Below are 25,307 nucleotides of genomic sequence, written 5' to 3'. Positions count from 1 at the left end.
GACGTAGCTGTGAGGATTCGGTGTGCGTGGGTCTGGCGGGTGGCCCGGACGGGGTCGGGGTCGTGGTCACGGTGGGTCGTTGTGGTGGTGGTGGTGGTGGTGGTGCTGGGGGTGGTGGTGGTGGTGGGGGGGGTGGTGGCGAAGTCCCCGAAGACAAAAGGAGCAGCGAGGGAGGGAGGAGCAAAAGCCTACAGCACCCGGTATTCCCAGGTGGTCTCCCATCCAAGTACTAACCAGGCCCGACCCTGCTTAGCTTCCGAGATCAGACGAGATCGGGCGCGTTCAGGGTGGTATGGCCGTAGATGCTAGCCGCCGCCTCCGGGAGCCCCAAGAGCCTGCCGAGGGCCCCGGCGTGCGTCTCCACGCTGCTCTCCTGGCACGGCTGGGAGTCCGGGTGGGGGCTGGCAGCCCGGGGCCAGCGGCCAGAGGCCACGCGCGCCTGCTCGGGCAGCCGGTCTCGCCCAGGTGGCCGCTGGGTGGCTTTCTTCCCGAGGTGTCCTGCTGCCAGGACGAGGGTCAAGTTTTCTCGGGGGAAAATTTCTCAGTGCTCTCGGGCGCTTGTTCTTCTGGGAATGTCCACTGCTGTGGCCAAGGCGGGGGACGCACAGCTCGGGCCAGGGCAAGCAGCCGCCCTCCTCCGTCGCCTCCTGGAGCCGTATCCTTGGGTGGGTGCGTGGCTCCCAGCGGAGGTCTCGGGGACCCTTCCGGTCCTCTTCGTCCGGAAAGCGCCACTGCCCCTCCAGCCCATCAGGAAAACGGCAGCCGCGCCCTTCGCCGACCCGCTCCGCCCTCCTCCACACTCAGGGCCTGGGGCTGCGGGGCTGAATCGTGAGGCTTTCCAGCCCAGGACTTCACCTCTGGCCCCTTTCACACCCGGGATCTTGGGAAGAAGAAACAAAACCAAACACAGCCAAAGCCATCTCCTCCGACCCGGGGCCCCTCCACATCCCTTCCGATCCCGGGTTCCTGCCGGCCTCCCGGGGCGTTTCTCCCAGGCAGGCCTTCGCGGCCACTACACGGGGCTGAGCACTCGAGTCCTCGGGCGTCACGGGGCCCGCGGCCACGCCAAGCACGCACGACTCCCGGGTCTCGTCTGCTCCTGGGTGCCCTGGGCCTCTTCCCTGTGCCGCTGCTGGGTCTTGTGCCCCTGCTTGGCCTCCTTCAGACCCGGCCCCGTGCTACGCGGCCACGTGCTACAGGATCGTGCCAGCAGAACTGGCCCTGGCTGAGCCCCGTACCCACCCTCCTGCCATCCCTGGCCCTGCTAGCAAATGGCAGAGATCCTCTGGCCTCCGAGCCCAGACAAAAATCCTGATGCAGTTGGCCGAGGGGCCGCAAACCAAGGCTTCGCTTGTTCCCGCTCAGGCCCCAGCCATACCCTCTTGTCCTTCGGCTGCTCGTGTGTGGGGTGGGGGAGAGGAGGGTGCGTCCCCGTGCGTGCGTGCGTGGTCTGGGTGTCTCTGCGTGGTGTGTGTGTGTGTGTGTGTGTGTGTTAGATGCCGTGCCTGGTGTAGGTGGGGAAGAGCAAGCCCTCACGCACAGAGCCCCATCACACACTGGGGCCGGGCCGAGGGGGTCAATCTGCTCGGCCTGATTGCGTTGGGCATACATTGCAGAAGGTGGGTTTTCCAAGGCGGAGCAGAGGGTCCCGGCACCTGAGGTTGTCCACGGGGAGAATGTCTGTTCCACGGGGGCAAGCGGTCCCTTCCGTCGTGCCCAAGCCCATGTGACCCCGAAGGCCAGGTGGCCCCGGTCCTTGAGCTGACTGAGGAGTGCTTTGAGACCCGGAGGGTGGCACAGGCGACTGGGCGCCAGCGGCGGCCCTCCCTCCCTTTGAGCGGGACGGGGAGCTGCCGCTGGCATCCGGAGCTCTGGCGGCCTGCGCCCTCTGTCCCTGTGACCGCAGGCTCTGCCGTGGGAGGCGGGATCCCACGTAGAGGTCGCGCGCTGGCTGCCCTGTCTTGGGTTGAGCGACGGAGGGCGATGTGGAGCAGCACCCAACTGAGGCTCCCTGCTTCTCTGTCCCCTGGCGTCTTGCCCTGGACCCAGTGCACCACCTTGTGGCGAGCCCAGGTGTGGCGCGTCCCGCTGTGGGGCCCGCTGGGGTGCAGGACCCACTTTCTCATGGCTTCCGCACGTCCCTCCCCGCCCGCCTGGAGGGCAGTTGGGGAGCGGTCCCCAACGTGGCCTGGGACCAACCTCGCTGGTGACCCGTGTCGCGGGCGCGCGCCCCAGGAGAGTGTGGGGAGGGGAGAGGATTCGGGGACGTAGCTGTGAGGATTCGGTGTGCGTGGGTCTGGCGGGTGGCCCGGACGGGGTCGGGGTCGTGGTCACAGTGGGTCGTTGTGGTGGTGGTGGTGGTGGTGCTGGGGGTGGTGGTGGTGGGGGGGGGGTGGTGGCGAAGTCCCCGAAGACAAAAGGAGCAGCGAGGGAGGGAGGAGCAAAAGCCTACAGCACCCGGTATTCCCAGGCGGTCTCCCATCCAAGTACTAACCAGGCCAGACCCTGCTTAGCTTCCGAGATCAGACGAGATCGGGCGCGTTCAGGGTGGTATGGCCGTAGACGCTAGCCGCCGCCTCCGGGAGCCCCAAGAGCCTGCCGAGGGCCCCGGCGTGCGTCTCCACGCTGCTCTCCTGGCACGGCTGGGAGTCCGGGTGGGGGCTGGCAGCCCGGGGCCAGCGGCCAGAGGCCACGCGCGCCTGCTCGGGCAGCCGGTCTCGCCCAGGTGGCCGCTGGGTGGCTTTCTTCCCGAGGTGTCCTGCTGCCAGGACGAGGGTCAAGTTTTCTCGGGGGAAAATTTCTCAGTGCTCTCGGGCGCTTGTTCTTCTGGGAATGTCCACTGCTGTGGCCAAGGCGGGGGACGCACAGCTCGGGCCAGGGCAAGCAGCCGCCCTCCTCCGTCGCCTCCTGGAGCCGTATCCTTGGGTGGGTGCGTGGCTCCCAGCGGAGGTCTCGGGGACCCTTCCGGTCCTCTTCGTCCGGAAAGCGCCACTGCCCCTCCAGCCCATCAGGAAAACGGCAGCCGCGCCCTTCGCCGACCCGCTCCGCCCTCCTCCACACTCAGGGCCTGGGGCTGCGGGGCTGAATCGTGAGGCTTTCCAGCCCAGGACTTCACCTCTGGCCCCTTTCACACCCGGGATCTTGGGAAGAAGAAACAAAACCAAACACAGCCAAAGCCATCTCCTCCGACCCGGGGCCCCTCCACATCCCTTCCGATCCCGGGTTCCTGCCGGCCTCCCGGGGCGTTTCTCCCAGGCAGGCCTTCGCGGCCACTACACGGGGCTGAGCACTCGAGTCCTCGGGCGTCACGGGGCCCGCGGCCACGCCAAGCACGCACGACTCCCGGGTCTCGTCTGCTCCTGGGTGCCCTGGGCCTCTTCCCTGTGCCGCTGCTGGGTCTTGTGCCCCTGCTTGGCCTCCTTCAGACCCGGCCCCGTGCTACGCAGCCACGTGCTACAGGATCGTGCCAGCAGAACTGGCCCTGGCTGAGCCCCGTACCCACCCTCCTGCCATCCCTGGCCCTGCTAGCAAATGGCAGAGATCCTCTGGCCTCCGAGCCCAGACAAAAATCCTGATGCAGTTGGCCGAGGGGCCGCAAACCAAGGCTTCGCTTGTTCCCGCTCAGGCCCCAGCCATACCCTCTTGTCCTTCGGGTGCTCGTGTGTGGGGTGGGGGAGAGGAGGGTGCGTCCCCGTGCGTGCGTGCGTGGTCTGGGTGTCTCTGCGTGGTGTGTGCGTGTGTGTGTGTGTGTGTGTGTGTGTGTGTGTGTGTTAGATGCCGTGCCTGGTGTAGGTGGGGAAGAGCAAGCCCTCACGCACAGAGCCCCATCACACACTGGGGCCGGGCCGAGGGGGTCAATCTGCTCGGCCTGATTGCGTTGGGCATACATTGCAGAAGGTGGGTTTTCCAAGGCGGAGCAGAGGGTCCCGGCACCTGAGGTTGTCCACGGGGAGAATGTCTGTTCCACGGGGGCAAGCGGTCCCTTCCGTCGTGCCCAAGCCCATGTGACCCCGAAGGCCAGGTGGCCCCGGTCCTTGAGCTGACTGAGGAGTGCTTTGAGACCCGGAGGGTGGCACAGGCGACTGGGCGCCAGCGGCGGCCCTCCCTCCCTTTGAGCGGGACGGGGAGCTGCCGCTGGCATCCGGAGCTCTGGCGGCCTGCGCCCTCTGTCCCTGTGACCGCAGGCTCTGCCGTGGGAGGCGGGATCCCACGTAGAGGTCGCGCGCTGGCTGCCCTGTCTTGGGTTGAGCGACGGAGCGCGACGTGGAGCAGCACCCGACTGAGGCTCCCTGCTTCTCTGTCCCCTGGCGTCTTGCCCTGGACCCAGTGCACCACCTTGTGGCGAGCCCAGGTGTGGCGCGTCCCGCTGTGGGGCCCGCTGGGGTGCAGGACCCACTTTCTCATGGCTTCCGCACGTCCCTCCCCGCCCGCCTGGAGGGCAGTTGGGGAGCGGTCCCCAACGTGGCCTGGGACCAACCTCGCTGGTGACCCGTGTCGCGGGCGCGCGCCCCAGGAGAGTGTGGGGAGGGGAGAGGATTCGGGGACGTAGCTGTGAGGATTCGGTGTGCGTGGGTCTGGCGGGTGGCCCGGACGGGGTCGGGGTCGTGGTCACGGTGGGTCGTTGTGGTGGTGGTGGTGGTGGTGCTGGGGGTGGTGGTGGTGGGGGGGGGGTGGTGGCGAAGTCCCCGAAGACAAAAGGAGCAGCGAGGGAGGGAGGAGCAAAAGCCTACAGCACCCGGTATTCCCAGGCGGTCTCCCATCCAAGTACTAACCAGGCCCGACCCTGCTTAGCTTCCGAGATCAGACGAGATCGGGCGCGTTCAGGGTGGTATGGCCGTAGACGCTAGCCGCCGCCTCCGGGAGCCCCAAGAGCCTGCCGAGGGCCCCGGCGTGCGTCTCCACGCTGCTCTCCTGGCACGGCTGGGAGTCCGGGTGGGGGCTGGCAGCCCGGGGCCAGCGGCCAGAGGCCCCGCGCGCCTGCTCGGGCAGCCGGTCTCGCCCAGGTGGCCGCTGGGTGGCTTTCTTCCCGAGGTGTCCTGCTGCCAGGACGAGGGTCAAGTTTTCTCGGGGGAAAATTTCTCAGTGCTCTCGGGCGCTTGTTCTTCTGGGAATGTCCACTGCTGTGGCCAAGGCGGGGGACGCACAGCTCGGGCCAGGGCAAGCAGCCGCCCTCCTCCGTCGCCTCCTGGAGCCGTATCCTTGGGTGGGTGCGTGGCTCCCAGCGGAGGTCTCGGGGACCCTTCCGGTCCTCTTCGTCCGGAAAGCGACACTGCCCCTCCAGCCCATCAGGAAAACGGCAGCCGCGCCCTTCGCCGACCCGCTCCGCCCTCCTCCACACTCAGGGCCTGGGGCTGCGGGGCTGAATCGTGAGGCTTTCCAGCCCAGGACTTCACCTCTGGCCCCTTTCACACCCGGGATCTTGGGAAGAAGAAACAAAACCAAACACAGCCAAAGCCATCTCCTCCGACCCGGGGCCCCTCCACATCCCTTCCGATCCCGGGTTCCTGCCGGCCTCCCGGGGCGTTTCTCCCAGGCAGGCCTTCGCGGCCACTACACGGGGCTGAGCACTCGAGTCCTCGGGCGTCACGGGGCCCGCGGCCACGCCAAGCACGCACGACTCCCGGGTCTCGTCTGCTCCTGGGTGCCCTGGGCCTCTTCCCTGTGCCGCTGCTGGGTCTTGTGCCCCTGCTTGGCCTCCTTCAGACCCGGCCCCGTGCTACGCGGCCACGTGCTACAGGATCGTGCCAGCAGAACTGGCCCTGGCTGAGCCCCGTACCCACCCTCCTGCCATCCCTGGCCCTGCTAGCAAATGGCAGAGATCCTCTGGCCTCCGAGCCCAGACAAAAATCCTGATGCAGTTGGCCGAGGGGCCGCAAACCAAGGCTTCGCTTGTTCCCGCTCAGGCCCCAGCCATACCCTCTTGTCCTTCGGCTGCTCGTGTGTGGGGTGGGGGAGAGGAGGGTGCGTCCCCGTGCGTGCGTGCGTGGTCTGGGTGTCTCTGCGTGGTGTGTGTGTGTGTGTGTGTGTGTGTGTGTGTGTGTGTGTGTGTTAGATGCCGTGCCTGGTGTAGGTGGGGAAGAGCAAGCCCTCACGCACAGAGCCCCATCACACACTGGGGCCGGGCCGAGGGGGTCAATCTGCTCGGCCTGATTGCGTTGGGCATACATTGCAGAAGGTGGGTTTTCCAAGGCGGAGCAGAGGGTCCCGGCACCTGAGGTTGTCCACGGGGAGAATGTCTGTTCCACGGGGGCAAGCGGTCCCTTCCGTCGTGCCCAAGCCCATGTGACCCCAAAGGCCAGGTGGCCCCGGTCCTTGAGCTGACTGAGGAGTGCTTTGAGACCCGGAGGGTGGCACAGGCGACTGGGCGCCAGCGGCGGCCCTCCCTCCCTTTGAGCGGGACGGGGAGCTGCCGCTGGCATCCGGAGCTCTGGCGGCCTGCGCCCTCTGTCCCTGTGACCGCAGGCTCTGCCGTGGGAGGCGGGATCCCACGTAGAGGTCGCGCGCTGGCTGCCCTGTCTTGGGTTGAGCGACGGAGCGCGACGTGGAGCAGCACCCGACTGAGGCTCCCTGCTTCTCTGTCCCCTGGCGTCTTGCCCTGGACCCAGTGCACCACCTTGTGGCGAGCCCAGGTGTGGCGCGTCCCGCTGTGGGGCCCGCTGGGGTGCAGGACCCACTTTCTCATGGCTTCCGCACGTCCCTCCCCGCCCGCCTGGAGGGCAGTTGGGGAGCGGTCCCCAACGTGGCCTGGGACCAACCTCGCTGGTGACCCGTGTCGCGGGCGCGCGCCCCAGGAGAGTGTGGGGAGGGGAGAGGATTCGGGGACGTAGCTGTGAGGATTCGGTGTGCGTGGGTCTGGCGGGTGGCCCGGACGGGGTCGGGGTCGTGGTCACGGTGGGTCGTTGTGGTGGTGGTGGTGGTGGTGGTGCTGGGGGTGGTGGTGGTGGTGGGGGGGGTGGTGGCGAAGTCCCCGAAGACAAAAGGAGCAGCGAGGGAGGGAGGAGCAAAAGCCTACAGCACCCGGTATTCCCAGGCGGTCTCCCATCCAAGTACTAACCAGGCCCGACCCTGCTTAGCTTCCGAGATCAGACGAGATCGGGCGCGTTCAGGGTGGTATGGCCGTAGACGCTAGCCGCCGCCTCCGGGAGCCCCAAGAGCCTGCCGAGGGCCCCGGCGTGCGTCTCCACGCTGCTCTCCTGGCACGGCTGGGAGTCCGGGTGGGGGCTGGCAGCCCGGGGCCAGCGGCCAGAGGCCCCGCGCGCCTGCTCGGGCAGCCGGTCTCGCCCAGGTGGCCGCTGGGTGGCTTTCTTCCCGAGGTGTCCTGCTGCCAGGACGAGGGTCAAGTTTTCTCGGGGGAAAATTTCTCAGTGCTCTCGGGCGCTTGTTCTTCTGGGAATGTCCACTGCTGTGGCCAAGGCGGGGGACGCACAGCTCGGGCCAGGGCAAGCAGCCGCCCTCCTCCGTCGCCTCCTGGAGCCGTATCCTTGGGTGGGTGCGTGGCTCCCAGCGGAGGTCTCGGGGACCCTTCCGGTCCTCTTCGTCCGGAAAGCGCCACTGCCCCTCCAGCCCATCAGGAAAACGGCAGCCGCGCCCTTCGCCGACCCGCTCCGCCCTCCTCCACACTCAGGGCCTGGGGCTGCGGGGCTGAATCGTGAGGCTTTCCAGCCCAGGACTTCACCTCTGGCCCCTTTCACACCCGGGATCTTGGGAAGAAGAAACAAAACCAAACACAGCCAAAGCCATCTCCTCCGACCCGGGGCCCCTCCACATCCCTTCCGATCCCGGGTTCCTGCCGGCCTCCCGGGGCGTTTCTCCCAGGCAGGCCTTCGCGGCCACTACACGGGGCTGAGCACTCGAGTCCTCGGGCGTCACGGGGCCCGCGGCCACGCCAAGCACGCACGACTCCCAGGTCTCGTCTGCTCCTGGGTGCCCTGGGCCTCTTCCCTGTGCCGCTGCTGGGTCTTGTGCCCCTGCTTGGCCTCCTTCAGACCCGGCCCCGTGCTACGCGGCCACGTGCTACAGGATCGTGCCAGCAGAACTGGCCCTGGCTGAGCCCCGTACCCACCCTCCTGCCATCCCTGGCCCTGCTAGCAAATGGCAGAGATCCTCTGGCCTCCGAGCCCAGACAAAAATCCTGATGCAGTTGGCCGAGGGGCCGCAAACCAAGGCTTCGCTTGTTCCCGCTCAGGCCCCAGCCATACCCTCTTGTCCTTCGGCTGCTCGTGTGTGGGGTGGGGGAGAGGAGGGTGCGTCCCCGTGCGTGCGTGCGTGGTCTGGGTGTCTCTGCGTGGTGTGTGTGTGTGTGTGTGTGTGTGTTAGATGCCGTGCCTGGTGTAGGTGGGGAAGAGCAAGCCCTCACGCACAGAGCCCCATCACACACTGGGGCCGGGCCGAGGGGGTCAATCTGCTCGGCCTGATTGCGTTGGGCATACATTGCAGAAGGTGGGTTTTCCAAGGCGGAGCAGAGGGTCCCGGCACCTGAGGTTGTCCACGGGGAGAATGTCTGTTCCACGGGGGCAAGCGGTCCCTTCCGTCGTGCCCAAGCCCATGTGACCCCGAAGGCCAGGTGGCCCCGGTCCTTGAGCTGACTGAGGAGTGCTTTGAGACCCGGAGGGTGGCACAGGCGACTGGGCGCCAGCGGCGGCCCTCCCTCCCTTTGAGCGGGACGGGGAGCTGCCGCTGGCATCCGGAGCTCTGGCGGCCTGCGCCCTCTGTCCCTGTGACCGCAGGCTCTGCCGTGGGAGGCGGGATCCCACGTAGAGGTCGCGCGCTGGCTGCCCTGTCTTGGGTTGAGCGACGGAGGGCGACGTGGAGCAGCACCCGACTGAGGCTCCCTGCTTCTCTGTCCCCTGGCGTCTTGCCCTGGACCCAGTGCACCACCTTGTGGCGAGCCCAGGTGTGGCGCGTCCCGCTGTGGGGCCCGCTGGGGTGCAGGACCCACTTTCTCATGGCTTCCGCACGTCCCTCCCCGCCCGCCTGGAGGGCAGTTGGGGAGCGGTCCCCAACGTGGCCTGGGACCAACCTCGCTGGTGACCCGTGTCGCGGGCGCGCGCCCCAGGAGAGTGTGGGGAGGGGAGAGGATTCGGGGACGTAGCTGTGAGGATTCGGTGTGCGTGGGTCTGGCGGGTGGCCCGGACGGGGTCGGGGTCGTGGTCACGGTGGGTCGTTGTGGTGGTGGTGGTGGTGGTGCTGGGGGTGGTGGTGGTGGGGGGGGGGTGGTGGCGAAGTCCCCGAAGACAAAAGGAGCAGCGAGGGAGGGAGGAGCAAAAGCCTACAGCACCCGGTATTCCCAGGCGGTCTCCCATCCAAGTACTAACCAGGTCCGACCCTGCTTAGCTTCCGACATCAGACGAGATCGGGCGCGTTCAGGGTGGTATGGCCGTAGACGCTAGCCGCCGCCTCCGGGAGCCCCAAGAGCCTGCCGAGGGCCCCGGCGTGCGTCTCCACGCTGCTCTCCTGGCACGGCTGGGAGTCCGGGTGGGGGCTGGCAGCCCGGGGCCAGCGGCCAGAGGCCCCGCGCGCCTGCTCGGGCAGCCGGTCTCGCCCAGGTGGCCGCTGGGTGGCTTTCTTCCCGAGGTGTCCTGCTGCCAGGACGAGGGTCAAGTTTTCTCGGGGGAAAATTTCTCAGTGCTCTCGGGCGCTTGTTCTTCTGGGAATGTCCACTGCTGTGGCCAAGGCGGGGGACGCACAGCTCGGGCCAGGGCAAGCAGCCGCCCTCCTCCGTCGCCTCCTGGAGCCGTATCCTTGGGTGGGTGCGTGGCTCCCAGCGGAGGTCTCGGGGACCCTTCCGGTCCTCTTCGTCCGGAAAGCGCCACTGCCCCTCCAGCCCATCAGGAAAACGGCAGCCGCGCCCTTCGCCGACCCGCTCCGCCCTCCTCCACACTCAGGGCCTGGGGCTGCGGGGCTGAATCGTGAGGCTTTCCAGCCCAGGACTTCACCTCTGGCCCCTTTCACACCCGGGATCTTGGGAAGAAGAAACAAAACCAAACACAGCCAAAGCCATCTCCTCCGACCCGGGGCCCCTCCACATCCCTTCCGATCCCGGGTTCCTGCCGGCCTCCCGGGGCGTTTCTCCCAGGCAGGCCTTCGCGGCCACTACACGGGGCTGAGCACTCGAGTCCTCGGGCGTCACGGGGCCCGCGGCCACGCCAAGCACGCACGACTCCCGGGTCTCGTCTGCTCCTGGGTGCCCTGGGCCTCTTCCCTGTGCCGCTGCTGGGTCTTGTGCCCCTGCTTGGCCTCCTTCAGACCCGGCCCCGTGCTACGCGGCCACGTGCTACAGGATCGTGCCAGCAGAACTGGCCCTGGCTGAGCCCCGTACCCACCCTCCTGCCATCCCTGGCCCTGCTAGCAAATGGCAGAGATCCTCTGGCCTCCGAGCCCAGACAAAAATCCTGATGCAGTTGGCCGAGGGGCCGCAAACCAAGGCTTCGCTTGTTCCCGCTCAGGCCCCAGCCATACCCTCTTGTCCTTCGGCTGCTCGTGTGTGGGGTGGGGGAGAGGAGGGTGCGTCCCCGTGCGTGCGTGCGTGGTCTGGGTGTCTCTGCGTGGTGTGTGTGTGTGTGTGTGTGTGTGTGTGTGTGTGTGTGTGTTAGATGCCGTGCCTGGTGTAGGTGGGGAAGAGCAAGCCCTCACGCACAGAGCCCCATCACACACTGGGGCCGGGCCGAGGGGGTCAATCTGCTCGGCCTGATTGCGTTGGGCATACATTGCAGAAGGTGGGTTTTCCAAGGCGGAGCAGAGGGTCCCGGCACCTGAGGTTGTCCACGGGGAGAATGTCTGTTCCACGGGGGCAAGCGGTCCCTTCCGTCGTGCCCAAGCCCATGTGACCCCGAAGGCCAGGTGGCCCCGGTCCTTGAGCTGACTGAGGAGTGCTTTGAGACCCGGAGGGTGGCACAGGCGACTGGGCGCCAGCGGCGGCCCTCCCTCTCCCTTTGAGCGGGACGGGGAGCTGCCGCTGGCATCCGGAGCTCTGGCGGCCTGCGCCCTCTGTCCCTGTGACCGCAGGCTCTGCCGTGGGAGGCGGGATCCCACGTAGAGGTCGCGCGCTGGCTGCCCTGTCTTGGGTTGAGCGACGGAGCGCGACGTGGAGCAGCACCCGACTGAGGCTCCCTGCTTCTCTGTCCCCTGGCGTCTTGCCCTGGACCCAGTGCACCACCTTGTGGCGAGCCCAGGTGTGGCGCGTCCCGCTGTGGGGCCCGCTGGGGTGCAGGACCCACTTTCTCATGGCTTCCGCACGTCCCTCCCCGCCCGCCTGGAGGGCAGTTGGGGAGCGGTCCCCAACGTGGCCTGGGACCAACCTCGCTGGTGACCCGTGTCGCGGGCGCGCGCCCCAGGAGAGTGTGGGGAGGGGAGAGGATTCGGGGACGTAGCTGTGAGGATTCGGTGTGCGTGGGTCTGGCGGGTGGCCCGGACGGGGTCGGGGTCGTGGTCACGGTGGGTCGTTGTGGTGGTGGTGGTGGTGGTGGTGCTGGGGGTGGTGGTGGTGGTGGGGGGGGTGGTGGCGAAGTCCCCGAAGACAAAAGGAGCAGCGAGGGAGGGAGGAGCAAAAGCCTACAGCACCCGGTATTCCCAGGCGGTCTCCCATCCAAGTACTAACCAGGCCCGACCCTGCTTAGCTTCCGAGATCAGACGAGATCGGGCGCGTTCAGGGTGGTATGGCCGTAGACGCTAGCCGCCGCCTCCGGGAGCCCCAAGAGCCTGCCGAGGGCCCCGGCGTGCGTCTCCACGCTGCTCTCCTGGCACGGCTGGGAGTCCGGGTGGGGGCTGGCAGCCCGGGGCCAGCGGCCAGAGGCCCCGCGCGCCTGCTCGGGCAGCCGGTCTCGCCCAGGTGGCCGCTGGGTGGCTTTCTTCCCGAGGTGTCCTGCTGCCAGGACGAGGGTCAAGTTTTCTCGGGGGAAAATTTCTCAGTGCTCTCGGGCGCTTGTTCTTCTGGGAATGTCCACTGCTGTGGCCAAGGCGGGGGACGCACAGCTCGGGCCAGGGCAAGCAGCCGCCCTCCTCCGTCGCCTCCTGGAGCCGTATCCTTGGGTGGGTGCGTGGCTCCCAGCGGAGGTCTCGGGGACCCTTCCGGTCCTCTTCGTCCGGAAAGCGCCACTGCCCCTCCAGCCCATCAGGAAAACGGCAGCCGCGCCCTTCGCCGACCCGCTCCGCCCTCCTCCACACTCAGGGCCTGGGGCTGCGGGGCTGAATCGTGAGGCTTTCCAGCCCAGGACTTCACCTCTGGCCCCTTTCACACCCGGGATCTTGGGAAGAAGAAACAAAACCAAACACAGCCAAAGCCATCTCCTCCGACCCGGGGCCCCTCCACATCCCTTCCGATCCCGGGTTCCTGCCGGCCTCCCGGGGCGTTTCTCCCAGGCAGGCCTTCGCGGCCACTACACGGGGCTGAGCACTCGAGTCCTCGGGCGTCACGGGGCCCGCGGCCACGCCAAGCACGCACGACTCCCGGGTCTCGTCTGCTCCTGGGTGCCCTGGGCCTCTTCCCTGTGCCGCTGCTGGGTCTTGTGCCCCTGCTTGGCCTCCTTCAGACCCGGCCCCGTGCTACGCGGCCACGTGCTACAGGATCGTGCCAGCAGAACTGGCCCTGGCTGAGCCCCGTACCCACCCTCCTGCCATCCCTGGCCCTGCTAGCAAATGGCAGAGATCCTCTGGCCTCCGAGCCCAGACAAAAATCCTGATGCAGTTGGCCGAGGGGCCGCAAACCAAGGCTTCGCTTGTTCCCGCTCAGGCCCCAGCCATACCCTCTTGTCCTTCGGCTGCTCGTGTGTGGGGTGGGGGAGAGGAGGGTGCGTCCCCGTGCGTGCGTGCGTGGTCTGGGTGTCTCTGCGTGGTGTGTGTGTGTGTGTGTGTGTGTGTGTTAGATGCCGTGCCTGGTGTAGGTGGGGAAGAGCAAGCCCTCACGCACAGAGCCCCATCACACACTGGGGCCGGGCCGAGGGGGTCAATCTGCTCGGCCTGATTGCGTTGGGCATACATTGCAGAAGGTGGGTTTTCCAAGGCGGAGCAGAGGGTCCCGGCACCTGAGGTTGTCCACGGGGAGAATGTCTGTTCCACGGGGGCAAGCGGTCCCTTCCGTCGTGCCCAAGCCCATGTGACCCCGAAGGCCAGGTGGCCCCGGTCCTTGAGCTGACTGAGGAGTGCTTTGAGACCCGGAGGGTGGCACAGGCGACTGGGCGCCAGCGGCGGCCCTCCCTCCCTTTGAGCGGGACGGGGAGCTGCCGCTGGCATCCGGAGCTCTGGCGGCCTGCGCCCTCTGTCCCTGTGACCGCAGGCTCTGCCGTGGGAGGCGGGATCCCACGTAGAGGTCGCGCGCTGGCTGCCCTGTCTTGGGTTGAGCGACGGAGGGCGACGTGGAGCAGCACCCGACTGAGGCTCCCTGCTTCTCTGTCCCCTGGCGTCTTGCCCTGGACCCAGTGCACCACCTTGTGGCGAGCCCAGGTGTGGCGCGTCCCGCTGTGGGGCCCGCTGGGGTGCAGGACCCACTTTCTCATGGCTTCCGCACGTCCCTCCCCGCCCGCCTGGAGGGCAGTTGGGGAGCGGTCCCCAACGTGGCCTGGGACCAACCTCGCTGGTGACCCGTGTCGCGGGCGCGCGCCCCAGGAGAGTGTGGGGAGGGGAGAGGATTCGGGGACGTAGCTGTGAGGATTCGGTGTGCGTGGGTCTGGCGGGTGGCCCGGACGGGGTCGGGGTCGTGGTCACGGTGGGTCGTTGTGGTGGTGGTGGTGGTGGTGCTGGGGGTGGTGGTGGTGGGGGGGGGTGGTGGCGAAGTCCCCGAAGACAAAAGGAGCAGCGAGGGAGGGAGGAGCAAAAGCCTACAGCACCCGGTATTCCCAGGCGGTCTCCCATCCAAGTACTAACCAGGTCCGACCCTGCTTAGCTTCCGACATCAGACGAGATCGGGCGCGTTCAGGGTGGTATGGCCGTAGACGCTAGCCGCCGCCTCCGGGAGCCCCAAGAGCCTGCCGAGGGCCCCGGCGTGCGTCTCCACGCTGCTCTCCTGGCACGGCTGGGAGTCCGGGTGGGGGCTGGCAGCCCGGGGCCAGCGGCCAGAGGCCCCGCGCGCCTGCTCGGGCAGCCGGTCTCGCCCAGGTGGCCGCTGGGTGGCTTTCTTCCCGAGGTGTCCTGCTGCCAGGACGAGGGTCAAGTTTTCTCGGGGGAAAATTTCTCAGTGCTCTCGGGCGCTTGTTCTTCTGGGAATGTCCACTGCTGTGGCCAAGGCGGGGGACGCACAGCTCGGGCCAGGGCAAGCAGCCGCCCTCCTCCGTCGCCTCCTGGAGCCGTATCCTTGGGTGGGTGCGTGGCTCCCAGCGGAGGTCTCGGGGACCCTTCCGGTCCTCTTCGTCCGGAAAGCGCCACTGCCCCTCCAGCCCATCAGGAAAACGGCAGCCGCGCCCTTCGCCGACCCGCTCCGCCCTCCTCCACACTCAGGGCCTGGGGCTGCGGGGCTGAATCGTGAGGCTTTCCAGCCCAGGACTTCACCTCTGGCCCCTTTCACACCCGGGATCTTGGGAAGAAGAAACAAAACCAAACACAGCCAAAGCCATCTCCTCCGACCCGGGGCCCCTCCACATCCCTTCCGATCCCGGGTTCCTGCCGGCCTCCCGGGGCGTTTCTCCCAGGCAGGCCTTCGCGGCCACTACACGGGGCTGAGCACTCGAGTCCTCGGGCGTCACGGGGCCCGCGGCCACGCCAAGCACGCACGACTCCCGGGTCTCGTCTGCTCCTGGGTGCCCTGGGCCTCTTCCCTGTGCCGCTGCTGGGTCTTGTGCCCCTGCTTGGCCTCCTTCAGACCCGGCCCCGTGCTACGCGGCCACGTGCTACAGGATCGTGCCAGCAGAACTGGCCCTGGCTGAGCCCCGTACCCACCCTCCTGCCATCCCTGGCCCTGCTAGCAAATGGCAGAGATCCTCTGGCCTCCGAGCCCAGACAAAAATCCTGATGCAGTTGGCCGAGGGGCCGCAAACCAAGGCTTCGCTTGTTCCCGCTCAGGCCCCAGCCATACCCTCTTGTCCTTCGGCTGCTCGTGTGTGGGGTGGGGGAGAGGAGGGTGCGTCCCCGTGCGTGCGTGCGTGGTCTGGGTGTCTCTGCGTGGTGTGTGTGTGTGTGTGTGTGTGTGTTAGATGCCGTGCCTGGTGTAGGTGGGGAAGAGCAAGCCCTCACGCACAGAGCCCCATCACACACTGGGGCCGGGCCGAGGGGGTCAATCTGCTCGGCCTGATTGCGTTGGGCATACATTGCAGAAGGTGGGTTTTCCAAGGCGGAGCAGAGGGTCCCGGCACCTGAGGTTGTCCACGGGGAGAATGTCTGTTCCACGGGGGCAAGCGGTCCCTTCCGTCGTGCCCAAGCCCATGTGACCCCGAAGGCCAGGTGGCCCCGGTCCTTGAGCTGACTGAGGAGTGCTTTGAGACCCGGAGGGTGGCACAGGCGACTGGGCGCCAGCGGCGGCCCTCCCTCCCTTTGAGCGGGACGGGGAGCTGCCGCTGGCATCCGGAGCTCTGGCGGCCTGCGCCCTCTGTCCCTGTGACCGCAGGCTCTGCCGTGGGAGGCGGGATCCCACGTAGAGGTCGCGCGCTGGCTGCCCTGTCTTGGGTTGAGCGACGGAGGGCGACGTGGAGCAGCACCCGACTGAGGCTCCCTGCTTCTCTGTCCCCTGGCGTCTTGCCCTGGACCCAGTGCACCACCTTGTGGCGAGCCCAGGTGTGGCGCGTCCCGCTGTGGGGCCCGCTGGGGTGCAGGACCCACTTTCTCATGGCTTCCGCACGTCCCTCCCCGCCCGCCTGGAGGGCAGTTGGGGAGCGGTCCCCAACGTGGCCTGGGACCAACCTCGCTGGTGACCCGTGTCGTGGGCGCGCGCCCCAGGAGAGTGTGGGGAGGGGAGAGGATTCGGGGACGTAGCTGTGAGGATTCGGTGTGCGTGGGTCTGGCGGGTGGCCCGGACGGGGTCGGGGTCGTGGTCACGGTGGGTCGTTGTGGTGGTGGTGGTGGTGGTGGTGCTGGGGGTGGTGGTGGTGGGGGGGGGGTGGTGGCGAAGTCCCCGAAGACAAAAGGAGCAGCGAGGGAGGGAGGAGCAAAAGCCTACAGCACCCGGTATTCCCAGGCGGTCTCCCATCCAAGTACTAACCAGGCCCGACCCTGCTTAGCTTCCGAGATCAGACGAGATCGGGCGCGTTCAGGGTGGTATGGCCGTAGACGCTAGCCGCCGCCTCCGGGAGCCCCAAGAGCCTGCCGAGGGCCCCGGCGTGCGTCTCCACGCTGCTCTCCTGGCACGGCTGGGAGTCCGGGTGGGGGCTGGCAGCCCGGGGCCAGCGGCCAGAGGCCCCGCGCGCCTGCTCGGGCAGCCGGTCTCGCCCAGGTGGCCGCTGGGTGGCTTTCTTCCCGAGGTGTCCTGCTGCCAGGACGAGGGTCAAGTTTTCTCGGGGGAAAATTTCTCAGTGCTCTCGGGCGCTTGTTCTTCTGGGAATGTCCACTGCTGTGGCCAAGGCGGGGGACGCACAGCTCGGGCCAGGGCAAGCAGCCGCCCTCCTCCGTCGCCTCCTGGAGCCGTATCCTTGGGTGGGTGCGTGGCTCCCAGCGGAGGTCTCGGGGACCCTTCCGGTCCTCTTCGTCCGGAAAGCGCCACTGCCCCTCCAGCCCATCAGGAAAACGGCAGCCGCGCCCTTCGCCGACCCGCTCCGCCCTCCTCCACACTCAGGGCCTGGGGCTGCGGGGCTGAATCGTGAGGCTTTCCAGCCCAGGACTTCACCTCTGGCCCCTTTCACACCCGGGATCTTGGGAAGAAGAAACAAAACCAAACACAGCCAAAGCCATCTCCTCCGACCCGGGGCCCCTCCACATCCCTTCCGATCCCGGGTTCCTGCCGGCCTCCCGGGGCGTTTCTCCCAGGCAGGCCTTCGCGGCCACTACACGGGGCTGAGCACTCGAGTCCTCGGGCGTCACGGGGCCCGCGGCCACGCCAAGCACGCACGACTCCCGGGTCTCGTCTGCTCCTGGGTGCCCTGGGCCTCTTCCCTGTGCCGCTGCTGGGTCTTGTGCCCCTGCTTGGCCTCCTTCAGACCCGGCCCCGTGCTACGCGGCCACGTGCTACAGGATCGTGCCAGCAGAACTGGCCCTGGCTGAGCCCCGTACCCACCCTCCTGCCATCCCTGGCCCTGCTAGCAAATGGCAGAGATCCTCTGGCCTCCGAGCCCAGACAAAAATCCTGATGCAGTTGGCCGAGGGGCCGCAAACCAAGGCTTCGCTTGTTCCCGCTCAGGCCCCAGCCATACCCTCTTGTCCTTCGGCTGCTCGTGTGTGGGGTGGGGGAGAGGAGGGTGCGTCCCCGTGCGTGCGTGCGTGGTCTGGGTGTCTCTGCGTGGTGTGTGTGTGTGTGTGTGTGTGTGTGTGTGTGTTAGATGCCGTGCCTGGTGTAGGTGGGGAAGAGCAAGCCCTCACGCACAGAGCCCCATCACACACTGGGGCCGGGCCGAGGGGGTCAATCTGCTCGGCCTGATTGCGTTGGGCATACATTGCAGAAGGTGGGTTTTCCAAGGCGGAGCAGAGGGTCCCGGCACCTGAGGTTGTCCACGGGGAGAATGTCTGTTCCACGGGGGCAAGCGGTCCCTTCCGTCGTGCCCAAGCCCATGTGACCCCGAAGGCCAGGTGGCCCCGGTCCTTGAGCTGACTGAGGAGTGCTTTGAGACCCGGAGGGTGGCACAGGCGACTGGGCGCCAGCGGCGGCCCTCCCTCCCTTTGAGCGGGACGGGGAGCTGCCGCTGGCATCCGGAGCTCTGGCGGCCTGCGCCCTCTGTCCCTGTGACCGCAGGCTCTGCCGTGGGAGGCGGGATCCCACGTAGAGGTCGCGCGCTGGCTGCCCTGTCTTGGGTTGAGCGACGGAGCGCGACGTGGAGCAGCACCCGACTGAGGCTCCCTGCTTCTCTGTCCCCTGGCGTCTTGCCCTGGACCCAGTGCACCACCTTGTGGCGAGCCCAGGTGTGGCGCGTCCCGCTGTGGGGCCCGCTGGGGTGCAGGACCCACTTTCTCATGGCTTCCGCACGTCCCTCCCCGCCCGCCTGGAGGGCAGTTGGGGAGCGGTCCCCAACGTGGCCTGGGACCAACCTCGCTGGTGACCCGTGTCGCGGGCGCGCGCCCCAGGAGAGTGTGGGGAGGGGAGAGGATTCGGGGACGTAGCTGTGAGGATTCGGTGTGCGTGGGTCTGGCGGGTGGCCCGGACGGGGTCGGGGTCGTGGTCACGGTGGGTCGTTGTGGTGGTGGTGGTGGTGCTGGGGGTGGTGGTGGTGGTGGGGGGGGGTGGTGGCGAAGTCCCCGAAGACAAAAGGAGCAGCGAGGGAGGGAGGAGCAAAAGCCTACAGCACCCGGTATTCCCAGGCGGTCTCCCATCCAAGTACTAACCAGGCCCGACCCTGCTTAGCTTCCGAGATCAGACGAGATCGGGCGCGTTCAGGGTGGTATGGCCGTAGACGCTAGCCGCCGCCTCCGGGAGCCCCAAGAGCCTGCCGAGGGCCCCGGCGTGCGTCTGCACGCTGCTCTCCTGGCACGGCTGGGAGTCCGGGTGGGGGCTGGCAGCCCGGGGCCAGCGGCCAGAGGCCCCGCGCGCCTGCTCGGGCAGCCGGTCTCGCCCAGGTGGCCGCTGGGTGGCTTTCTTCCCGAGGTGTCCTGCTGCCAGGACGAGGGTCAAGTTTTCTCGGGGGAAAATTTCTCAGTGCTCTCGGGCGCTTGTTCTTCTGGGAATGTCCACTGCTGTGGCCAAGGCGGGGGACGCACAGCTCGGGCCAGGGCAAGCAGCCGCCCTCCTCCGTCGCCTCCTGGAGCCGTATCCTTGGGTGGGTGCGTGGCTCCCAGCGGAGGTCTCGGGGACCCTTCCGGTCCTCTTCGTCCGGAAAGCGCCACTGCCCCTCCAGCCCATCAGGAAAACGGCAGCCGCGCCCTTCGCCGACCCGCTCCGCCCTCCTCCACACTCAGGGCCTGGGGCTGCGGGGCTGAATCGTGAGGCTTTCCAGCCCAGGACTTCACCTCTGGCCCCTTTCACACCCGGGATCTTGGGAAGAAGAAACAAAACCAAACACAGCCAAAGCCATCTCCTCCGACCCGGGGCCCCTCCACATCCCTTCCGATCCCGGGTTCCTGCCGGCCTCCCGGGGCGTTTCTCCCAGGCAGGCCTTCGCGGCCACTACACGGGGCTGAGCACTCGAGTCCTCGGGCGTCACGGGGCCCGCGGCCACGCCAAGCACGCACGACTCCCGGGTCTCGTCTGCTCCTGGGTGCCCTGGGCCTCTTCCCTGTGCCGCTGCTGGGTCTTGTGCCCCTGCTTGGCCTCCTTCAGACCCGGCCCCGTGCTACGCGGCCACGTGCTACAGGATCGTGCCAGCAGAACTGGCCCTGGCTGAGCCCCGTACCCACCCTCCTGCCATCCCTGGCCCTGCTAGCAAATGGCAGAGATCCTCTGGCCTCCGAGCCCAGACAAAAATCCTGATGCAGTTGGCCGAGGGGCCGCAAACCAAGGCTTCGCTTGTTCCCGCTCAGGCCCCAGCCATACCCTCTTGTCCTTCGGCTGCTCGTGTGTGGGGTGGGGGAGAGGAGGGTGCGTCCCCGTGCGTGCGTGCGTGGTCTGGGTGTCTCTGCGTGGTGTGTGTGTGTGTGTGTGTGTGTGTGTTAGATGCCGTGCCTGGTGTAGGTGGGGAAGAGCAAGCCCTCACGCACAGAGCCCCATCACACACTGGGGCCGGGCCGAGGGGGTCAATCTGCTCGGCCTGATTGCGTTGGGCATACATTGCAGAAGGTGGGTTTTCCAAGGCGGAGCAGAGGGTCCCGGCACCTGAGGTTGTCCACGGAGAATGTCTGTTCCACGGGGGCAAGCGGTCCCTTCCGTCGTGCCCAAGCCCATGTGACCCCGAAGGCCAGGTGGCCCCGGTCCTTGAGCTGACTGAGGAGTGCTTTGAGACCCGGAGGGTGGCACAGGCGACTGGGCGCCAGCGGCGGCCCTCCCTCCCTTTGAGCGGGACGGGGAGCTGCCGCTGGCATCCGGAGCTCTGGCGGCCTGCGCCCTCTGTCCCTGTGACCGCAGGCTCTGCCGTGGGAGGCGGGATCCCACGTAGAGGTCGCGCGCTGGCTGCCCTGTCTTGGGTTGAGCGACGGAGCGCGACGTGGAGCAGCACCCGACTGAGGCTCCCTGCTTCTCTGTCCCCTGGCGTCTTGCCCTGGACCCAGTGCACCACCTTGTGGCGAGCCCAGGTGTGGCGCGTCCCGCTGTGGGGCCCGCTGGGGTGCAGGACCCACTTTCTCATGGCTTCCGCACGTCCCTCCCCGCCCGCCTGGAGGGCAGTTGGGGAGCGGTCCCCAACGTGGCCTGGGACCAACCTCGCTGGTGACCCGTGTCGCGGGCGCGCGCCCCAGGAGAGTGTGGGGAGGGGAGAGGATTCGGGGACGTAGCTGTGAGGATTCGGTGTGCGTGGGTCTGGCGGGTGGCCCGGACGGGGTCGGGGTCGTGGTCACGGTGGGTCGTTGTGGTGGTGGTGGTGGTGGTGCTGGGGGTGGTGGTGGTGGTGGGGGGGTGGTGGCGAAGTCCCCGAAGACAAAAGGAGCAGCGAGGGAGGGAGGAGCAAAAGCCTACAGCACCTGGTATTCCCAGGCGGTCTCCCATCCAAGTACTAACCAGGCCCGACCCTGCTTAGCTTCCGAGATCAGACGAGATCGGGCGCGTTCAGGGTGGTATGGCCGTAGACGCTAGCCGCCGCTTCCGGGAGCCCCAAGAGCCTGCCGAGGGCCCCGGCGTGCGTCTCCACGCTGCTCTCCTGGCACGGCTGGGAGTCCGGGTGGGGGCTGGCAGCCCGGGGCCAGCGGCCAGAGGCCCCGCGCGCCTGCTCGGGCAGCCGGTCTCGCCCAGGTGGCCGCTGGGTGGCTTTCTTCCCGAGGTGTCCTGCTGCCAGGACGAGGGTCAAGTTTTCTCGGGGGAAAATTTCTCAGTGCTCTCGGGCGCTTGTTCTTCTGGGAATGTCCACTGCTGTGGCCAAGGCGGGGGACGCACAGCTCGGGCCAGGGCAAGCAGCCGCCCTCCTCCGTCGCCTCCTGGAGCCGTATCCTTGGGTGGGTGCGTGGCTCCCAGCGGAGGTCTCGGGGACCCTTCCGGTCCTCTTCGTCCGGAAAGCGCCACTGCCCCTCCAGCCCATCAGGAAAACGGCAGCCGCGCCCTTCGCCGACCCGCTCCGCCCTCCTCCACACTCAGGGCCTGGGGCTGCGGGGCTGAATCGTGAGGCTTTCCAGCCCAGGACTTCACCTCTGGCCCCTTTCACACCCGGGATCTTGGGAAGAAGAAACAAAACCAAACACAGCCAAAGCCATCTCCTCCGACCCGGGGCCCCTCCACATCCCTTCCGATCCCGGGTTCCTGCCGGCCTCCCGGGGCGTTTCTCCCAGGCAGGCCTTCGCGGCCACTACACGGGGCTGAGCACTCGAGTCCTCGGGCGTCACGGGGCCCGCGGCCACGCCAAGCACGCACGACTCCCGGGTCTCGTCTGCTCCTGGGTGCCCTGGGCCTCTTCCCTGTGCCGCTGCTGGGTCTTGTGCCCCTGCTTGGCCTCCTTCAGACCCGGCCCCGTGCTACGCGGCCACGTGCTACAGGATCGTGCCAGCAGAACTGGCCCTGGCTGAGCCCCGTACCCACCCTCCTGCCATCCCTGGCCCTGCTAGCAAATGGCAGAGATCCTCTGGCCTCCGAGCCCAGACAAAAATCCTGATGCAGTTGGCCGAGGGGCCGCAAACCAAGGCTTCGCTTGTTCCCGCTCAGGCCCCAGCCATACCCTCTTGTCCTTCGGCTGCTCGTGTGTGGGGTGGGGGAGAGGAGGGTGCGTCCCCGTGCGTGCGTGCGTGGTCTGGGTGTCTCTGCGTGGTGTGTGTGTGTGTGTGTGTGTGTGTGTGTGTGTTAGATGCCGTGCCTGGTGTAGGTGGGGAAGAGCAAGCCCTCACGCACAGAGCCCCATCACACACTGGGGCCGGGCCGAGGGGGTCAATCTGCTCGGCCTGATTGCGTTGGGCATACATTGCAGAAGGTGGGTTTTCCAAGGCGGAGCAGAGGGTCCCGGCACCTGAGGTTGTCCACGGGGAGAATGTCTGTTCCACGGGGGCAAGCGGTCCCTTCCGTCGTGCCCAAGCCCATGTGACCCCGAAGGCCAGGTGGCCCCGGTCCTTGAGCTGACTGAGGAGTGCTTTGAGACCCGGAGGGTGGCACAGGCGACTGGGCGCCAGCGGCGGCCCTCCCTCCCTTTGAGCGGGACGGGGAGCTGCCGCTGGCATCCGGAGCTCTGGCGGCCTGCGCCCTCTGTCCCTGTGACCGCAGGCTCTGCCGTGGGAGGCGGGATCCCACGTAGAGGTCGCGCGCTGGCTGCCCTGTCTTGGGTTGAGCGACGGAGCGCGACGTGGAGCAGCACCCGACTGAGGCTCCCTGCTTCTCTGTCCCCTGGCGTCTTGCCCTGGACCCAGTGCACCACCTTGTGGCGAGCCCAGGTGTGGCGCGTCCCGCTGTGGGGCCCGCTGGGGTGCAGGACCCACTTTCTCATGGCTTCCGCACGTCCCTCCCCGCCCGCCTGGAGGGCAGTTGGGGAGCGGTCCCCAACGTGGCCTGGGACCAACCTCGCTGGTGACCCGTGTCGCGGGCGCGCGCCCCAGGAGAGTGTGGGGAGGGGAGAGGATTCGGGGACGTAGCTGTGAGGATTCGGTGTGCGTGGGTCTGGCGGGTGGCCCGGACGGGGTCGGGGTCGTGGTCACGGTGGGTCGTTGTGGTGGTGGTGGTGGTGGTGGTGCTGGGGGTGGTGGTGGTGGTGGGGGGGGTGGTGGCGAAGTCCCCGAAGACAAAAGGAGCAGCGAGGGAGGGAGGAGCAAAAGCCTACAGCACCCGGTATTCCCAGGCGGTCTCCCATCCAAGTACTAACCAGGCCCGACCCTGCTTAGCTTCCGAGATCAGACGAGATCGGGCGCGTTCAGGGTGGTATGGCCGTAGACGCTAGCCGCCGCCTCCGGGAGCCCCAAGAGCCTGCCGAGGGCCCCGGCGTGCGTCTCCACGCTGCTCTCCTGGCACGGCTGGGAGTCCGGGTGGGGGCTGGCAGCCCGGGGCCAGCGGCCAGAGGCCCCGCGCGCCTGCTCGGGCAGCCGGTCTCGCCCAGGTGGCCGCTGGGTGGCTTTCTTCCCGAGGTGTCCTGCTGCCAGGACGAGGGTCAAGTTTTCTCGGGGGAAAATTTCTCAGTGCTCTCGGGCGCTTGTTCTTCTGGGAATGTCCACTGCTGTGGCCAAGGCGGGGGACGCACAGCTCGGGCCAGGGCAAGCAGCCGCCCTCCTCCGTCGCCTCCTGGAGCCGTATCCTTGGGTGGGTGCGTGGCTCCCAGCGGAGGTCTCGGGGACCCTTCCGGTCCTCTTCGTCCGGAAAGCGCCACTGCCCCTCCAGCCCATCAGGAAAACGGCAGCCGCGCCCTTCGCCGACCCGCTCCGCCCTCCTCCACACTCAGGGCCTGGGGCTGCGGGGCTGAATCGTGAGGCTTTCCAGCCCAGGACTTCACCTCTGGCCCCTTTCACACCCGGGATCTTGGGAAGAAGAAACAAAACCAAACACAGCCAAAGCCATCTCCTCCGACCCGGGGCCCCTCCACATCCCTTCCGATCCCGGGTTCCTGCCGGCCTCCCGGGGCGTTTCTCCCAGGCAGGCCTTCGCGGCCACTACACGGGGCTGAGCACTCGAGTCCTCGGGCGTCACGGGGCCCGCGGCCACGCCAAGCACGCACGACTCCCGGGTCTCGTCTGCTCCTGGGTGCCCTGGGCCTCTTCCCTGTGCCGCTGCTGGGTCTTGTGCCCCTGCTTGGCCTCCTTCAGACCCGGCCCCGTGCTACGCGGCCACGTGCTACAGGATCGTGCCAGCAGAACTGGCCCTGGCTGAGCCCCGTACCCACCCTCCTGCCATCCCTGGCCCTGCTAGCAAATGGCAGAGATCCTCTGGCCTCCGAGCCCAGACAAAAATCCTGATGCAGTTGGCCGAGGGGCCGCAAACCAAGGCTTCGCTTGTTCCCGCTCAGGCCCCAGCCATACCCTCTTGTCCTTCGGCTGCTCGTGTGTGGGGTGGGGGAGAGGAGGGTGCGTCCCCGTGCGTGCGTGCGTGGTCTGGGTGTCTCTGCGTGGTGTGTGTGTGTGTGTGTGTGTGTTAGATGCCGTGCCTGGTGTAGGTGGGGAAGAGCAAGCCCTCACGCACAGAGCCCCATCACACACTGGGGCCGGGCCGAGGGGGTCAATCTGCTCGGCCTGATTGCGTTGGGCATACATTGCAGAAGGTGGGTTTTCCAAGGCGGAGCAGAGGGTCCCGGCACCTGAGGTTGTCCACGGGGAGAATGTCTGTTCCACGGGGGCAAGCGGTCCCTTCCGTCGTGCCCAAGCCCATGTGACCCCGAAGGCCAGGTGGCCCCGGTCCTTGAGCTGACTGAGGAGTGCTTTGAGACCCGGAGGGTGGCACAGGCGACTGGGCGCCAGCGGCGGCCCTCCCTCCCTTTGAGCGGGACGGGGAGCTGCCGCTGGCATCCGGAGCTCTGGCGGCCTGCGCCCTCTGTCCCTGTGACCGCAGGCTCTGCCGTGGGAGGCGGGATCCCACGTAGAGGTCGCGCGCTGGCTGCCCTGTCTTGGGTTGAGCGACGGAGCGCGACGTGGAGCAGCACCCGACTGAGGCTCCCTGCTTCTCTGTCCCCTGGCGTCTTGCCCTGGACCCAGTGCACCACCTTGTGGCGAGCCCAGGTGTGGCGCGTCCCGCTGTGGGGCCCGCTGGGGTGCAGGACCCACTTTCTCATGGCTTCCGCACGTCCCTCCCCGCCCGCCTGGAGGGCAGTTGGGGAGCGGTCCCCAACGTGGCCTGGGACCAACCTCGCTGGTGACCCGTGTCGCGGGCGCGCGCCCCAGGAGAGTGTGGGGAGGGGAGAGGATTCGGGGACGTAGCTGTGAGGATTCGGTGTGCGTGGGTCTGGCGGGTGGCCCGGACGGGGTCGGGGTCGTGGTCACGGTGGGTCGTTGTGGTGGTGGTGGTGGTGGTGGTGCTGGGGGTGGTGGTGGTGGTGGGGGGGGTGGTGGCGAAGTCCCCGAAGACAAAAGGAGCAGCGAGGGAGGGAGGAGCAAAAGCCTACAGCACCCGGTATTCCCAGGCGGTCTCCCATCCAAGTACTAACCAGGCCCGACCCTGCTTAGCTTCCGAGATCAGACGAGATCGGGCGCGTTCAGGGTGGTATGGCCGTAGACGCTAGCCGCCGCCTCCGGGAGCCCCAAGAGCCTGCCGAGGGCCCCGGCGTGCGTCT

General features: G+C 67.7%; 12 non-coding genes across 12 annotated transcripts; all 12 read right to left on the bottom strand.

The window, feature by feature from the left end:
• Positions 1-185: 185 nt before the first annotated feature.
• Positions 186-304, bottom strand: LOC141412581 (5S ribosomal RNA). The gene has a single exon (XR_012437423.1). It is a non-coding gene; the product is annotated as a 5S ribosomal RNA (ribosomal RNA).
• Positions 305-2,445: 2,141 nt separating this feature from the next.
• Positions 2,446-2,564, bottom strand: LOC141412772 (5S ribosomal RNA). The gene has a single exon (XR_012437614.1). It is a non-coding gene; the product is annotated as a 5S ribosomal RNA (ribosomal RNA).
• A 2,159-nt stretch (positions 2,565-4,723) lies between these two features.
• LOC141412066 (5S ribosomal RNA) lies at positions 4,724-4,842 on the bottom strand. The gene has a single exon (XR_012436905.1). It is a non-coding gene; the product is annotated as a 5S ribosomal RNA (ribosomal RNA).
• Positions 4,843-7,005: 2,163 nt separating this feature from the next.
• On the bottom strand, positions 7,006-7,124 carry LOC141412065 (5S ribosomal RNA). The gene has a single exon (XR_012436904.1). It is a non-coding gene; the product is annotated as a 5S ribosomal RNA (ribosomal RNA).
• Positions 7,125-9,265: 2,141 nt separating this feature from the next.
• On the bottom strand, positions 9,266-9,384 carry LOC141412939 (5S ribosomal RNA). The gene has a single exon (XR_012437781.1). It is a non-coding gene; the product is annotated as a 5S ribosomal RNA (ribosomal RNA).
• Positions 9,385-11,547: 2,163 nt separating this feature from the next.
• Positions 11,548-11,666, bottom strand: LOC141412064 (5S ribosomal RNA). The gene has a single exon (XR_012436903.1). It is a non-coding gene; the product is annotated as a 5S ribosomal RNA (ribosomal RNA).
• A 2,142-nt stretch (positions 11,667-13,808) lies between these two features.
• LOC141412938 (5S ribosomal RNA) lies at positions 13,809-13,927 on the bottom strand. The gene has a single exon (XR_012437780.1). It is a non-coding gene; the product is annotated as a 5S ribosomal RNA (ribosomal RNA).
• A 2,144-nt stretch (positions 13,928-16,071) lies between these two features.
• On the bottom strand, positions 16,072-16,190 carry LOC141412063 (5S ribosomal RNA). The gene has a single exon (XR_012436902.1). It is a non-coding gene; the product is annotated as a 5S ribosomal RNA (ribosomal RNA).
• A 2,148-nt stretch (positions 16,191-18,338) lies between these two features.
• On the bottom strand, positions 18,339-18,457 carry LOC141412062 (5S ribosomal RNA). Its single transcript, XR_012436901.1, has one exon. It is a non-coding gene; the product is annotated as a 5S ribosomal RNA (ribosomal RNA).
• Positions 18,458-20,598: 2,141 nt separating this feature from the next.
• On the bottom strand, positions 20,599-20,717 carry LOC141413312 (5S ribosomal RNA). The gene has a single exon (XR_012438104.1). It is a non-coding gene; the product is annotated as a 5S ribosomal RNA (ribosomal RNA).
• A 2,153-nt stretch (positions 20,718-22,870) lies between these two features.
• Positions 22,871-22,989, bottom strand: LOC141412061 (5S ribosomal RNA). The gene has a single exon (XR_012436900.1). It is a non-coding gene; the product is annotated as a 5S ribosomal RNA (ribosomal RNA).
• A 2,143-nt stretch (positions 22,990-25,132) lies between these two features.
• LOC141412060 (5S ribosomal RNA) lies at positions 25,133-25,251 on the bottom strand. The gene has a single exon (XR_012436899.1). It is a non-coding gene; the product is annotated as a 5S ribosomal RNA (ribosomal RNA).
• Positions 25,252-25,307: the final 56 nt, after the last annotated feature.

This window comes from Castor canadensis, chromosome 10 (genome assembly GCF_047511655.1).
Source record: "Castor canadensis chromosome 10, mCasCan1.hap1v2, whole genome shotgun sequence".
NCBI classification, from domain to species: domain Eukaryota; kingdom Metazoa; phylum Chordata; class Mammalia; order Rodentia; family Castoridae; genus Castor; species Castor canadensis.
Note: the sequence above shows the minus strand (reverse complement) of the source record. Positions and strands in the feature narration are given on the sequence as shown.